Here is a 13,981-nt window from a genome sequence, read left to right on the forward strand (position 1 = left end):
TATAATTGATGACATTCTAAGGTTAAAAATGGCATTATTCCATGTTTGTTTATCTAAACGGGATAAAATTATGGTTGGATCTGTATATCAATTGAAACCTTTTGAAATATTTATTTGTGTTTCACAGTTCTGCAAAAATATTTGTGTGGTATTCAAAAATAATGCACTTATCAAAACAAAAGCGAAGTCTAGGAAAAGACCGGAGAAACGCCTCGAAGACTCAATATTCCTGGGATGAACGACTAAGTTTAAATTGTGGAACGCGGCAAAAAGGACCCATTAAGGAGTTATATTTCATGGCGGGAAATTTGCCACAATTTGTTTCGAAAGTGGTCGAAACGAATCCGGTGAAAAAAAAGAACATAATAGAAATACGCTCCCTCTGAACATAAAACAACCCCTGAATACTCCCGGTTTGACCAACAAGTCTTCTGGAAGTAAATCCGGAGACAAAAATAGAACACAGCAGTGACGCATAAGGTCGCAGTTGATGTCATCGACTCAAGCGGGAATTAATTTTTAAATAATTGTTTTTGTCGACATTACTCGGTGAAGGAGATATGCACCACAAAAAAAATGTATGCTTGGAATAAATAAATAAAATTTTCCCATTTTATAGTGCTCGATCTCCTTTCCATAAATCTGGTGTTAGTTTTGGCACACCTTGATTTTTATGTTTTCGATACAATGCAGGTATAAAAAGAAACCTAGTTTTTGCGGCATGAAGGACATCGTAACACACTTAAAAGAACCTAGTTAAATAGGGTAATTTGTTCCTTTAAAAAACACTGCGTGCAATGAACAGCGAAAATACTGTGGATAAGAATTATTTTATGTGAAAAGAAATGAAAATCGTAACAACGGCTATTTGAAAGGGCGAAACAGGCATTTTTTTTAGCTTTCATAAAACATATATTGCCGCGCGCGCAGCTGGCCAAGTAGGCAGCGCGCGCGTGGCCTAACGGTTATCGCGCTTGCCTCTCACGCAGAAGGCCAGGGTTCGATTCCTGGCAGCGGCTACACATTTTTGTTGAGAGTGTAATTTGATGTTCTGGTGAATTCGAGAACCGTCTTGTTGATTCGCGGTTAGAATGTTCTACGCGCCGAACCTTCTACGCCGAACGATCCAGAAACCCACAAGGGTACATAAGGGATCCCGCCAGGCGAGCGCAGTCAGTCTCGCCCCAGCGCTCGATCCTGCGGTTTCGCCGATTTCGACGCCCGCGACGCTTTGTTATTATCTTTTGTACTCTTTTATTTTTGGCACAAGTTCGCCACATTAAACGTTTATTTCTTCCTGTTCATCTACTGTTTTTGGTCACCACCTGTGACATTATGAGCAATACCTAAACCTTGGTAGTGGTATTCTACAGATCATCAAGCTTACGCATGCCAAATCTGCTTGTCACAGGACAAATCACCAAAATGTTAGAACACAAACTTTGAAGATGCCTCAAAATTGCAACAAAAAATAAATAAAAACGTCTTCGCATATTATCATAGATATGTGCGCGAGACTCCTTTACGGTGGAAAAGCAAATGGTATTAAATTTTCAAAACATAGCCATAAAAAGTTGCGATGGAGTGGAAATGGGTACACCTACCTACTAAATGTATCATTTTCGGGCAAAAAACAAGGCACTTAATTATGACATCAATATAAAATTTAATTATAACAAATTAAAGAAGACTGAATCCATGCAGATTTTGGGTTTACGGTTTCACGAGAGTTCCACTGGACAACTCATATATCTAAGCTATGTTTAACCCTATCACTGTCAATTAGAATATTACATAAACTAAGACATTTAGTACGAACATGGCTTAAATGCCATCTATATTACCGCGGGCGCAGCTGGCCAAGAAGGCAGCGCGCGCGTGGAGTTGAGGAAAATGCGCATTCTGGCATGGTAACTGGGCCACCACGCCTAAAGTTTTTCTCAATGTACAGTGGACAACCCTGCCCGTGAGGTATCTCGGTGTGCCACTTCAGGACTACCGAGACACTAAGCAACTGTGGAATGAGGAGACCGATAGGGTAAGGGCGAAAGCAGAGGGTTGGAAAGGTCGCGAGTTCTCAATGTTTGAGCACGCAACAGTCTGCAATTTATTTTTGATCACAAAAATATGTTATATTTTGCAAGTTCTGTCTATGTCACGCCTCAATGTGGAGAGGCTTCACAGGGTTGTCGCTGTTTTTATTTGGAATTCAGGTGGGGAGCGTTGTTCCCGTACCAACTTGTTTCGATCAGTTCGTAGTGGAGGCCTTGGACTATCTCACTTGTTTGTACGTCAAATAGTTTCCAGGTTTTTGTTTTTGCGCGATCAGAGAGATGTATTCTTGAGTACTTTTATTAATGTGCATTTGCAAAGCTTCCTGCCTGAATTTGTAGTATCTTCTAGCGACCAAATAAGCGCGAGCGTTCAGGGCTTCACGCGGGAAGTTGTGATGGCATTTCGGATGCTTAAAGTTCGGTTCTCCTTCGAATACCTGAGTTCAGTCAGTCGCAAAAGGCTGTATAGAGATTTAGTCGATGTTCTTTTACCCATACCTCTTTACCGATCTTTGTACTGTGAGGGCGCAGGGCAGGATGTTTTAAACAGGGTTAAAATAATGCCGGTAAAACCTTCTCCTAAGTCGTTTTTCTTTAAATTGCATTGTGGCGTGCTACCTGTCCAACCGTGGCTTGAAGGGAAAGGAATTTTCGTGCCATGGTCGATTAATTGATTCCTTTGTAAAAGGTTCGAAACTACAGAACATGTATTTTTAGAATGTTGGGATGCGGTATTCCTCTGGGACATCCTGCAGCGAACGCTCAAGAAAGATTTCCCCCTCACAGCTCCTGGCATACGGTTTCTACCTGTAGATAATAAAGGCGGTGTTCCTTACGATATGTTTATGCTCCTTGGCCTCCACAGTCTTTGGAGGACGAGGGCGGGTGTTAACAACGCGGACGCACAGGTTCGGCCTGCACGAGAGTACCTCATTGAAAGTGCCGCTTATATACGTCAAGTATACCGTGCACTGTCTGATCCACCGGACTGGACGTTAATGTTGGACAGGTTGGTCTGTCTAGAAAGATTTTAATGCTGCCGCGAGGTCCGATTACGGGCCAGCACGCTTTAAACATTTGTCAATGTGTGTTTGTGCCTTTGTGCTTTTAGTTGTTCTCGTCAAAACAGGCAATAATAAAAAAAAAAAAAAAGCGCGCGCGTGGCGTGACGGTTATCGCGCCTGCCTCCCGCGCGAAAAGCCAGGGTTTGATTCCTGGGAGCGACGCATCTTTTGTTATTCCTGCAATTTAGTTTTCTAGTAAATTAAAGAACCCTGTTGGGCTTGTTCGAGGTTTTAATGTTCTACACGTCGAACATTCTACGCCGACTATTCCAGAAGCTCACTCGTGTACATAAGGGGCTTCGCGTAGCGAGCCAGGGTCAGTTTCGCCCCAGCGTTCGACTCTGCTCTTTCGCCGGCCTCGACGCCCGCGAAGCCCTGCTGTTATCTGTTGTCTCCTTTTTATTTTTGGGCATAAGTTCGCCCCCATTAAACCTTTCAGTTTCCCCAGTTATTCTTTGTTTCCTCGCCTGTTTATTCGTGAGAATATTGTGCCCTTGTGCACTCTCACCTACATTGTAGTAAATTGGTATGGGAAACTATATTAAAACCCTACCTTGAAACTTTTTAGACTACAGACAAAAGAAATTGGGCGCATTGCGTGCTTGTGCTATAATGACCACAGATATATTCATTTTAAGTATAATGTATTCACTATCTAACACTTCCTAATTCTCAACCTTGCGAAAGTAATCTTCAGTTCTCTCAAAAATAATACGGAGTTCTTTGTTACTCAATTCCCCTTAAGGGACACACAGTACAGCTTAAGGCGTGTGGAATATGATAGAAGTAAATACGTTCTGATTATAGTGAACAAACATTAAAAAAGCAATTAACACAACTCTTAACCAAGCATCCACAAATTCCTGATATAGCAAAAAAATCAAGATCTGCAGATACATTGGAAAAAGAAAGATCAAGGGATTATAATTTTGAGTGAAGATAAAGTTTTTTATAGATGCTGAGAGTCATTTCAATATGTTAGAAATGTACATCTTTCTTGTTATTTTTGTTTTGTTTCTACGTTTCATTTGAATATACGCTGAGTGTCTCTTGAAAGAGCTGTGGCGCTCTTGAACCTGTATGGGGTACGGGACGTGGGTCAAGTGTTTTAATACTCCATTTGTCCCTGCCACGCCAAAATAAAATGGCAAATAAATACAAAATGCATATACTTCTCAAAATAAATATGATGGCGGGCGGCGTCACAATTAGGAAAGCCGCGCAGACGAAAGTGTCTAATATTTATGCCTTTTTGGGTCTTCAAGTGCCGATTTGACTAATTTCGCCACAATATTGGCTTCATAATTTTTTATATATATTAGCTTTAAACATTATAAAACACACTAAAATTCGAAATATCATTTTAGCAAAGTATATCTAAAATTTTTTCTGATTAATATTTATGATATATTTGGAACACCTTTCGCACGTATTTCGAATGGGGACAAAATAATACAGAATGAATACAAAATGAATATTCGTATAGCTACACAGCTACCCAGCTACACGTTTTTGGGGGCATTTTGTTAGTAAATGTGCCCTTGCGGTATTTCAAGGCACTACTAAATACATCCCACAAATAACCATTAAAAACGAACACAAACACAAACACCATGACGCACTGAACACCTGAATGAGAGTCCCGTTGACTGCTCTAGAGCCTCATATAGCCTACATATTGAAGGTAATCATTTTTCCGGTGAACAGCCCTGCATTTATTAAGGTTCCAAGTATTCGATATTCTCCTCGGGAGACTGTCAAAGGGGAAACAGTGTTTTAAAGCTCGTGGACAATATCTCTTACTACAAGCATTAATACAGCTAATAATAATTCGGCGCAGTCGCTAAAACAGTATCCATAAGAACGGCTCCTAGAAAACATTTTACTGCTCCTCTGCTGAGCACCACCGAGGATGAGGCGAGTGAAGCTAGTTTCTTCACTTCAAAATAGTTATTTTGCTTTTCTTTACTAGTTGACTATTTAATATGGTCATTAACGTCACAACATTAAAGTCACTGCTCACATCATGTACAATGGTAGGTATACGCATTCAGTGAACTAGCATTATGCTAACACAATTACACGCCAAACATATCTGCTCACAGCACTTGCTGAAGGTTTCCGGTTTCAGCAAGTGTTGTGGCTGTAGTTCCTGGACCCCGTTTGTGATTGGTGTGCAAGAAGCTCATCAGGTCTGTTCTTGATAGAAAAAAAGGAAGCAATAACATAAATTGGGATGATTTATCAGTGGAATGCTGCACAACTCAATTGAGAAACTAATCATATATTGTGTTTAGGCGCTTCTGTGTACTCCGAATCTGCTTGAAGTGAACTTCTGATAGGCGAGCTTTTCGATACTTTGGTAGTTTAAGTCAGACTACCAAAGTATTGCACTCAAAAGTCTCTTAGAGCATAACACGACAGTATTTACGATTTCCAGGTATTTTAAGAGTATTCTGCACATATTTTTCATCGCTGCATTTGAATTAGGGTTGGAGTACATTTTGCATAAGATAACTATATATTTTAAAAAATTTATGTGAAAGGTATTTTGGGCCTACTATTTTAGTATTTCCATATTTCAGAACGCATGAAGGGAACTTCAAATGTAGCTTAAATAAAGGTATTTTTAAAACATTTTCACAAATATATTTTAGAACTAAGTAAAAAAAAAGAAGTGTATAATTTCGGTTTATTTATTGTGTACTTACAATTATGAACTGTACTTCAAATACACTCAAATTAGAATGTGGTATATATCGAACGTCTTGATTTTCGCTAAGGGTGGCCAGTGCCTGACTTGAAGGCCTTGCAATTTCGTCTTGTCTACCACCTACTCGGATCACGAGAAAGAAACGGAGCAGGTGGTGTTCACTCTTGAACCAAGTATGTAAATGGTACATTAATGAAAAAATTAAAACAAGCCCGAATGCTGGATGAACCATTTTTTAAACATCCAGTAATTGCTAGATAGCATTGCTAAAATGATGGACCATGTGAGCGAGCAATTTTTACTCTCTTTTACACAGTTTTTTCTATCGGCTTCAGTCAGAATCCACCAATGTACACTCCAACAAATTGCGTTAATATTCATCTCCTCAGTTCTCGGCCTTCCACTAGAACTGTCTTACAAGTTCCGTACCGCCTTGGCAGAACTGTAACAAACTGCAATAAATGGTCTTCAGAGGCTTTAACATCGCTTTTACTGCTGTTCTTGGAAGATGTATGCAGCGTCCCAGCAGATGACGATGGTACACGAATACACAAATGTCCACATTAGCGCTTCTAGGTTTTATTAATAAAATATCACAAAACCAACGCAATATCTTTTTTCAACAACACAATGAACTTACCTGTGCGGTGGTCATGTTTCTTTTAGAAACTCTAGAATTTTCTGTTTTTTAAAGGTTTCTCGGGCATTGCTGCAACTATTCTGGAGTGTGCAATAGCCCAAGGTTCTGGAAATGCTGTTCCATGTCTGTCTTTTTGTTTGTGTCTTGACTGTAGGACTGAACTTCCCCATAAGTTGATATTTTCGCTCACCCACTGTCCGAATCAGTTGTAATTGTTCAACCAGTGTCCAATTTATGTGTGCTCCTACCGAAACAAAAAAGTTTAACTTGTTACTATATGGATTATGTTACTGGAAATCTAAATAGATTTCTTGCTAAAAACTTGAAATACAGATTGCAGACAAAGGATTAATTTCTGAAAACCTGAGATCCAGTTAGAATTCAGGTAGCTTTCCAGTTTCATAATCCAGTTAGCGGAAAGTTATACTATAATTTTCGGTAAGGCGTCGCTTCATAGTGTCGCTCGATTACGCCAGACTCATTTTAATTGCAGATTTCCTGTGATTGTCTCGTTATTACACCTACATTTATAATCATAATAAGTCATCTAGTTACCTAAAAACAAAAATTAAAAAAAGCGCGAGAAAAACATGGAAACTTGCTTCAGGATAAAAACTTTATTTATTTCCCAGTTGCACAAGTTCGCAAATAACAATACTGAAGTTCAATCGAATGCCGTGCCGGCTTCTGTTTTTCATGAGTGATAGTTCCGATTGCCATAGGTGGCATCTTCTGTTGAATTAACGGCTCTTCACTCCTGAAAAAAGTTTTAGTACCTAGCGTTTTTTTTAATCGTCTCCGGCTATACGGGAGTTGTCGGTTTTGTCAGGGGTGTAAATAGGGAATATAGACGGCGAGCTTCGGCTTAATATTCCGCAAAAGATATTTTTTAAGGTTTTATTGGGGGAATGGGTTATTTGATGTGAGTTTGTACAACTCGGCCGTATACGTTTAGCCTGTGGAGTTGAATCTGTCAAATATAAATTTGAATCCGATCGTAAATCCGTATTACAATCTTTTATCTCTCTGTGACGGTTTTAATCAGAAGAGTAATGCAGATCTCCCTGGCGAGTGTACGTAAAGTGACGTTAAAGATAAAAATAGTTATGCTAATTTATTTCTCACTATAAATAAAAGAATGATCATCACCGAAGACTGGGTAATGTTTATTGCTTTAATAAACCTTACCAAATATTCCGTACACATTTATTGAGCTGCTGATCGTTTGGTTTTGCGCAGTGTCGACATCGCACACAGTAAAGGTTGGTTTACATGTCAAACATTTATTTCCCGGCAAAAATACATATACCGTGATAACCCGAGAGATAGCCCCTTACAATCAACAGCAAATCGAGTGAATATAATGGGTGGGCTAACATTCGGTGTGGCATAAAAGAGGAAATAAACGCTTGTTTTATATTTTATGGCGCTCGAAACTTGAGATAGTAGGACGGGCTGATGGACCAAAGACGACCGTCTTTCCCAGTCAGCGATGTTCGCTTATCTGCCGCAGCTGTTAAGTAACACTGTTTTCCGAGTTAATCATTGGTCAGAGCCCTGCAGTTAATGTAAGTGGGCTATAATTCGGTGCTGCAGAAAAATAGCAAATCATGCCAGAACATAGTGGTGGGGCATCTTGTGGGATATTTATGTATAATAACGACTTAAACGGAAGCTGAAACTCTTTATGAAAGACACCAGTTAGAGGTGAATTCTGACGTATCTTCATACCGTGAATTTGAATATAATCGTTCGCTTTACCAGAAGATGCAACTGAACGCGAGAAAACGCGAAAAACATCCGACCAGTTGTGGCGTCATACTAGGGTCCTCGGGCCGCCAAGTTCGTGTCGCTCTTGTGGGCAGCGCGTGCGATTGCAAGCTTGCCAGGTATATTGCCCCGCAATGACACCAGCCATGACGCCGGTTTTTGTCCTTCTTTTTAAAAAGCAAGACTACGCGTGCCTAGCTTCAACAGGCGCTGAAGATACGCGAGAGCAGGGATTCCGAAAACTCCTAGTATGATGTCACGCCCCTGAAAGGAGGGGCTCAGAGGTACTTTGAAAATTAATTTCTTCAGCGTCCGTGCACCAATTAAAAAAATAATATCAATATTCGTTATCCTAGATGCCAAGTAAAGATGATTTCATTTTTGTTTTTTTTCACAAATAAAAATAAAATGTAGTTTCGTTTTAAATACTGGGATCACAACGTCATCAGGAAAACAGCTGTCAATGAAGAAAGTTGCAAGGCCCATAATATAATATCTGTGTTCACTACAAGATTTCCAGGCTCTAGTAGCGGATTCAGTTCCTACTGACGTTTCTTACAGCATAAAACAAAATGAGATGATCCACTCATAAGGCTCCAGAAAGAAATGACATCGGTACGCCAACTTTTATGAAATATCTATATTTCTTACGTCACAAAGTAAGAAGAGCATCGGTCAGCACAATCTTATTTATTTATTTACGTATCTATTTAGTTTAACCTGCAACATCCGGACGGAATTATTGCTGGGGTGAAATAGTGACAAAATATACAAATGTTCCCAGAGACACCAATAATTATACACTTATATATACAAACAAATGTTCACAAGCAATGATTAACGTCACTACCATGAAAAAACTCATCAGATAAGAAAAAAAGCATTAATCACTTTCGATTAACAAAGAAAAATATTTCGGAACATTATTACTATCTATCCCATTCCATTTGCAACTGCACAAGAAAGCGAGTCCTTCAAGGTATGACAACTCGTAAAAGCATTTTCATGCTTTTGCGGGCCTTTACGCGATTCCCTATTTTTTACCGCGCAATAAAAATGGGCTAATCAATAATTTTTGAGATTTCAAAACCTGCATTTTTGATTTTGAAAAAGCAAATTTCACAATTTTGAAATAAAATATAGCAGATAGAAATACCAACATTTGTCTATTCTTGTTTTGTTCGAGTGTACCTTATGGATTACTTTTAACCATAGACATTTTTAGAAAAATACAGTTGCTTGAATAATAGTAATATTAAGGAATAATAAAAATATTATTATTACTATTAAAATTTTAACTTATTGAGTCCAAAAAGTAGACAAATATTTACCTGACGAGTTCCACCACCCTTGTACATTAGATGTCTTTTCCGACAGCTTTGTACCTGGCTTCATAGTCCTACCTTTCAGAAACAAATCCAGCAACTTCTTTTTGCACAGTTGTTTTATCAGTAGTCAAGTGATAAGGAACATTCCAAATTGCACAGGCATATTTAAGGAATGGTCGAACGTTCCAGCAAAAGTGGCGCACCGAGAAACGGCTTCGTACAGGGCCCAATTCGCCTCGGCGCGTTGAACATCTTGTGTGGGCGGAACTTTTCCTGCAATTTTTATGTTGCAACCGGATATATTTCTCAGCAATTTATGTGACGGTCACAAGTCAGTAAGGCGCGACATAGCCACTTCGACATGCCAAGTGAGGAAAATGCCACAGAAGGAACGGCGATACACCGCACCATAGTATCGAGTGCTGTAGGCGCACATTTACAAGTCTACTGAGTGCTTGGAGAAGACAAGATATCTTGTTGAAAAAACAGCGCGGCTAAGACGAGAACACAGAGACGAAGAGAACACAAGACAAAGCGCTGACTATCAACTGGTTTGTATAACACACTAAGGAAGAATGACAATGAAATGAAAAAAAAAATTGTCATTCTTCCTTAGTGTGTAATACAAACCAGTTGATAGTCAGCGCTTTGTCTTGTGTTCTCTTCGTCTCTATGTCCTCGTCTTAGTCGCGCTGTTTTTTCAACATGAACTCTCACCAACTCGCCCAGTTATCTATCCTTAACAAGATATCTTATAAAGCAAGGAATTGTAATTTTAGAGTTTGCCACAAATAACTTTTGTGGCAAAAATGCAGGCTTTGACTGCCTCTGGAATAACGAGAGGCACTGAAAGCCTTTATTGAACGGCATACAAACAGCCAGCACCAGAAATTTGTGCCATCGTATGCTAGCGCCATCTCTTGTCGGGTAAGAGAAGCGCTCCTATAGAATCCCATGTATTTTATATAAAATATGGCCACAATGCTCAAACGTTGTGCTTTGAACAATTTGCCATACTACTACTCTATTCTACCATATACCACTTATTTGTACCAAAATATCAAGACGATGAGATGGAAACTGCAGGTTCTTTAGCCGAATAAACTTTCCGATATACTGCCACTTCGGGTAATATCAAAGTTAACCGATGTGTACAGTTTATTTTTGAGTGCAAACAAATCGTTATGATTGTATGCCTTCACTAGGATCCCTCTCCAATATTACGGAAAAATTTGTAGAGTCTGACGTGTGTATTACATGTCCAGAAAAATATGTATTCAAAAACAGCTCGCGCAATTTTTTTAGAAGCAACAGTTAAAGCCAGAAGGATATAAAAATAAAGAAAAATACAAGATTCGCCATTCGACTACACTAAACCACGAGAATTGATAATGTGCTGGGTACATTTTTTTTATCAGAAATATTTTTGTAGGTTCCTAAGACCAATTTGCAAAATAATCCGGAATCATTCACGTTGAGACGTTTACGGTCATTTTCAATATTCTGCTATCTACACGAATAAGCTATAAAACCAAAACAACTGTCTTTTCACTCATTAATATTCTTATGAGACTTAACTGTGATTTTTTTATTCAAAGGAATCTAAGCACTGCGCTGAATAAACGATTTTTTCAGGCGATGATTTTTTTCTGTTAAATAATATTCCGATTTTAAAAGTAATATTTAGGCAGGTACTAAATATTTATAATAAATTAATTATGTCAACCACCGTAAACACAAGCGGCAAAAAAAAAATATCGGTCAAAGAGCGCATGGACATATCCGACATGATATCACAATCTTCAAAGAGGGCTGGAAACCAAGATTTCGCAATAGCAGAGGTTTGTGTTTGGTGGCCTTAAAGTTTGTATTTCATAGGCAGATAAAATTTGGCAGATCTCAAAAAGTCTCGGATGAGGCGCGAGTGCCCGAATTTCAAAATATAAACTAATTTCTAAACTCAGCCAAACCACCCAAAATTTCGGGCTGGTTTTCTCAAAAAGAATTCACTTTGAAGTACTTGCTATAGTATGCAGAGGGGCTGGAGGTCTGTAAAGTTTATTTTTTGTCTTTAGTGGGAACCTAAATGTCCTAAAAGTGTTCCCTGGCGAAGTGCGAGTGGCCAAATTTCAAAAGATGCACAAATCCTTGAAAACAGCCGAGCCATTTCCAATTTGAGACCGGTTTTCTGAAAAAAGAATTTGTTTTCGAGTACTTGCTATTGTACCATGATGGGCTCAAGGGCTTTACAGTTTTTTATTCTCCATTTAGCTAGAAACTGGGTCGTCCTCCAAAAGTTCCCTGACGACGCACGCGTACCCACATTCCAAATGAAGAACTAAGGCGTAAAAAAGAGTGGAACCATCCCCATTTTGAGACCGGTTTTTCAAGAAGCATTCGTTTTCATGTACTTGCCATGGCACGGGGATGAAACCGCGGGCTATAAATTTTATATCCTGCCTTCAGCTAAGAACTGGGTGGTAGCGAAAAAGTTCTCTGGCGAGGCGCGGGGGCCAAAGTTTAAAATAATAGGCAACTCGTTAAAAACAGCCGAACTTTTGAGAGCCGTTTTTACAAGAATGATTCGTTTTCGAGTATTTCCATAGCACCAGGATGGGCTCGAGGGCTTTAAATTTTATATTCTGCTTTAAGCTTGGAAATGGGTTGTCCTCGAAAAATTTACGGGCGTGGCGCGGTCACCGAAATTTCAAATAATGGACGGATGTCTAAAATCAGCCAAATAACCCCCACTTTGGGACCAGTTTTCCCAAAGAGAATTTATTTTGTAGTAATTGCCATAGTACCAGGATGACCTCGAGGGCTTTGAAGTTTGAATTCTGTCTTTTGCAGGGGAATGGGTTTTACTCAGAAAGTTTCCTGGTGAAGCGCGGGTGCCCGAATTTGAAGAGAGAACGAATGTGTAAAAACTCTAACCACCACCACCTTGATACCGGCTTTCTTAACAAAAAAAAAAAAGGATTATTTTTCAAGTATTCGCCGTAGTACTAGGATGGGCTCGAGCGTTCTACCTGTTATAAACTGCCTTTAGCTGGGAGCTGGGTTGTCCAGCTCCCAGCTAAACCAGGGAGAACCAGGGAGAACCATTTTTAAAAACCCTCATTTAAGTGAGATTGCGCGGTGCGCTTCCTGGCTTTATTGTTTCGTCAAGCGAGGACGTAGGTGCCCGTGTACGCGAGTATATGAAAGATGTTGGTGCTTAATGATTTTTAGTTACACGTTTTTTTTTTCTGGAATTCTTTTCTTTCGTGTCGGCCAAGTGAGTGAGGAAAGATTTAATTGATTTGCTTTTTGCGATTCCTCTGTACTGTTGTTTGTGAAGTGCAAGCCCAGTACAGGATATCTTCAAGCGACTCAAGCGAATGCTGGTATCCCCTAACGCGAATATTTTTCTCTCGAGTCGCGCACTCATACACTCCCAGTGAGAGCCTGGTTGGTTAAAAAAGGTATTCCAGTAGCTTGGTCTGACAACTGCATACTGTGCAGAAAGAAGAAAACGGTTGATGACGTTTTCTTAGACTGTTGGGGCGCGGTCTTCTTACGGGACGTCCTGCAAGGGACCCTCAAAAAATACTTCCAATGAACGTCTCAATGGATACCTTTTTGAGCGGTAAAAGGGAAAAATGAGATTCCCTACGACATCATCCTACTGATGGGCCTGTTCAGCATGTTGCGTGCCGCATGGCTCTTCTGCACGCGAATATCAATATTCGCTCCGTTCACAAGTATTTTGCTGAGCATATGTGCTTTCCGAAGGAATTCTATAAGGACCAGCAACCTAGACCTGAGTGGCTGTCAATTGTTTGAAGGAGTCTACCCTTGAAGACTTGTAACATGTTCGACATTAGCCAAGATGTCTGGTTTCGTTTAGTGTTTCATCGTGATTGTGTATCACTACATTGTGCCATCGTAAAAATCTGAAAAAAAAAGCCGCGTGCCTGGCGGAATAGGCAAGGTATAAGGCTGTCACGCAGAGGAATGAGGTTCGAATCCCACTCGTACAGGATCTTTGTTTTATTAATTTTGTACACGTCTAAAAAATAAACTGCAATAAGGTGATAAGCCGGACGTGTTGGTAAAAATTAAAGATGATAAATAAATAGGCTTGTCTGTCTTCTGTGTTCAGTTCCAGTCGCTGTCTTCGTATTTTTGTGTGATATTTTTTATCATAATTTAAGAAACTACTGCCCATTCACAACTGTTATCTAGTGTTCTTGTTCATAACTTCCTGAACGTGCCGCGTGTATGCAAATAGCGGTAACGCGCTAACTCGGGTCAATCACCTACCGGCGCCGAAAAAGGATGCGTGGCACCTCTCTGTTTAAGTTTGCAGGTGCAAGTTCACCTAAAAATTTTTATCTATCGTTCTAAATTCATCTGATTTTTTTATTGGT

Source organism: Ixodes scapularis, unplaced genomic scaffold (genome assembly GCF_016920785.2).
Source record: "Ixodes scapularis isolate PalLabHiFi unplaced genomic scaffold, ASM1692078v2 PGA_scaffold7__128_contigs__length_106722199, whole genome shotgun sequence".
Lineage (NCBI taxonomy): Eukaryota > Metazoa > Arthropoda > Arachnida > Ixodida > Ixodidae > Ixodes > Ixodes scapularis.